A 3,601-nucleotide genomic window follows, 5' to 3' on the forward strand; every position below is an offset into this window, starting at 1 on the left:
AAGGACATGCCAGACCTGTAGGCGGCAGTACTTCCCCCGTTCTTAACCTCGTCCTTCGTCTGTGGTCTTCCGCAAGGAGCAGTAATTCTGCTTGCAAAAACAAACAAGCAAAAAGCGCTTGGACAATTGATAAAGTGAGCGCAGCTCTGAGGGCTTCCATGCTGTCGGCTAGTGTAAACACAGGTCGCACAATACCCCCCCCGCTCACAAGGCCACATAACACAGGAGACTAGGGAACACCAGAACACTGGACTCGGGGCACTGGAAACATTTGACTTGACTGGACAGGATACACTTGAACTGCAGCAGCCGGGCGTGGGACCCAGTAGAGACTGCAGCAGCAGGCGTGGGACCCAGCAGAGACTGCAGCATGAAGGACCTGCAGGCATAGACCCTGCAGGCGTGGACCCTGAAGTGGGACGAAACAGCAGGAGCAACGCGAGGAAACCAGGAGCGGTAGCAGGTACTCGGCCAACAGTCCTGAGCAGGTGCACACCATGACTCGACTGGATCCAACAGGCGGAGGCTTGGGTGAAGGGAAGCTGACACAGAGCAGGAAGACCAGCCCTACCACCCCGGAGAACGTTGGCGTGCTTAGGGGGTTTTACCTCCATCAAAACACTCCAGGAAAAGCAGCTTCCGTGAAAAAACAGGATGGGGCAGAACAAGCAGGAGAGGAGAATGGGTTTGACCACCCCGGGAACAAACAGGAAGCGCCGAAACCCCCTCAGTGGGTCCGACCACCCCGGAAATAGGTAGGATGTGCCGAAAAACCCCACGAGTCAGAAACTCCCTCAGCTGAAAGGGAAAAAAATAAAAAATAATCCTCTAGAAACAGATGTTAAGCTCACCACAGGTCCAGGTTGGTCAGATCATTCTGTCATGTAGGGATGGTGTGGAGATGATGGACCATGTGTGGTGGAGAGTTCCAGGAGGCAGGAATGCAGGCACGGATAAAGTAAAAATGGGTTTAATGACAGGTTACGGCAGGAACGAGAACAACACGACAAACAAGAATGATCTGACAAAGACTGGCACAAGGAGGGAGGTATAAATATACAGGAAAATCAGGAACACATGGACAGGTTAACGAGGGGCAGGTGAGAACAATCAGGGCTAATCAGGGCAGGAGAGAGACACAGTCAGGAAGGCAGGGGCAGAACGTGACACGTTTTCGTGTGGATGACAGGCCAAAACGTAGAAAAATATCTACGTTTTGGCAGATCCCCGGCTACGTGTGGACAGGGCCTAAGAGAACATGAGGAAAACCTGGAGGGAGCTGGGGACAAAAAGGGCTGGGGGCAACAAGGACACAGAACGTGAGGGGACACCTGGAGGGGGCTAGTGACCAAAGGGACACAGAACACGACACAAACACACGAGAATATCAGCATCTCAGCAGTTTTATTTCCAGCACGCGTGCATGGGTGAACAGTTTTATTTACACACACACACACACACACACACACACACACACACACACACACACACACACACACACACACACACACACACACACACACACACACACACACACACACACACACACACACACACACACGCACACAGACACTCCAGTGTTTCAGTCTCTCACCATCACGTTGTAGAGACTCACGTCTCCTGCGCCTGTAAAGACTCAGGAGTGCTGATTACTTGCGCTGCAGCCGTGGCAGAGCGTGCTCGTCCCAGCGCAGTAAAACACCTCACTGCACATTTTATACACTTTTCTCAGACAGGCATTAACATTTTCTTTCTCAAAGTCCAAACCATTGTACCTGTGGATGTAGAACACAATGCACTGTAAAATACAAAACGCAAAATTTCACAGAAATAAAATCTGTAAAACTGCAACACAGCGAAAGGTGGACCGCGTTTCAGCGAAGGACCGCTGTGCTTAAAATAAGGTAAACAATCTTAAATATGATCCAAAATTTCTTGTTTCAAGCTAAAGTTGAGCTAGAAAATAAATGAAAATTTAGATTCTTTCTTTAGATTTAAGAATTTTAGCCAAGCAACTTTTGCTTTCCCCACTGGAAGATATTACTAATTAAAACTACATCATTTGGATCACATTTACCTTCTGCTATTTTAGGCTTTTTTGACACACAACCCAAGGCTGTGGTTGGCACTAAATACAACATGAATTATTATTGTGTTAGTTTTTACATTCACGTATCCTCACACGGTTGGTGCAGTGATATTTTGGTTCTCTTGTATTTTTGTGTTTCCCTTTTTTTCTCTTTAGAAGCAGATTCTTCTACACCCTTTATTGTTTATTTTTGTGAGCTTTTCTCTCGTCTCCTACCTCTTCCTTTCTTTGAAACAGCCAAAAATCTCTAATAAAGTTTTGGTATCAGGCGAGGCACTACAGCCGAAGCAATGCTGTTCATCCAGTGAGAGCAAAAGGACTGTCGCCAGCACGCAGACAGCAGTTCTGACTGCTTTACAGCTGGACAGGACACGGAGAAAGAAGAAAACAAGTAATGCTATTTTTCTAGAGAAGATTATATTTTCATTTTAAACTAAACTCAGATTAAATGTCTAAAAATTGAGCATTTTTACTGTTTTAAAAATGTGTTTTTACAGTGTAGATTTGTTTTCACAACTTAAAACAGCTGGAAGAATTTTTTTCTAATATTCTTGTGTAATGTGCACCAGGTGAGTTTAGTCTCCATGAGAGACGCTGGTGAGGCAGGTGTTTGGTTTCAGATATGTGTGCAGCAAGTTTGAAATACAGGTTGTTTAAAAAAATCAACCTCCAGAGCCTCACTGATGGATAATTTGAATTAGAAAACATCAATGCTGTGGAAGCGAGAGATAAGCCTCTACATATATGAAGACCCACCTGTTTGTTTGAGAACTCCTGCATGCTGCATTTCACACAACTCAGACTTTGCATGATTCGAGACTAATTGGCAAACAACGCAGCAGCTGCTGTCTTGATCATTTTTGAGTTGCTTAAAATATCTGGTTGACTGCTGAGTAAAAAGAAATGTGTGCACACCGATTTGTCTTCTGTCGTTTCACAGCGATTGAAAGCTTTTATTTTGTGTAAGAAACTAAATAAAAACAGCTTTGAGCTCCGATTTATTCCAGTTGCAATGTTAATAAAACACGATGCTTCATGACGTTTGGGTTTTGCATTGTTCCGACACAGGACTAGACAAAAATAGGCGTGTATTAAAACAATTATTATAATGGCAAATTTACCGCAGGTTGTGGTTTTTAGAGTTCAGTCATTTAACCCTAACCCCACTACACCGATCTCCTGCTTTAGCTTCTGACAGAAAAAAGCGGTGAAACTCTAGGATTAGAAAATCCTGACAGATCTACGTCACACTGTCACTGAACACTCACCCATCTTGGCTCACGACGGGGAAGGCTGTTGATGGTTTAGCGCCCAGGAAACAGCAGAGAACGTTAGCTAGTAGAAGCTAACCATTAGCATTAGCAACTCCAACACGCCGCAGAACTCCTCCAGGATTGTGTTGTTTGTGAAATAAAACGTCAATGCTGAACTAAAATATCCTTATTTTTAATATGCATTTACTGAAGGAAGGACATTGATGTGGACATCCCAGAACAAAGATGAAGGGAAACA

The sequence above is a fragment of the Nothobranchius furzeri genome, chromosome 5 (genome assembly GCF_043380555.1).
Source record: "Nothobranchius furzeri strain GRZ-AD chromosome 5, NfurGRZ-RIMD1, whole genome shotgun sequence".
NCBI classification, from domain to species: domain Eukaryota; kingdom Metazoa; phylum Chordata; class Actinopteri; order Cyprinodontiformes; family Nothobranchiidae; genus Nothobranchius; species Nothobranchius furzeri.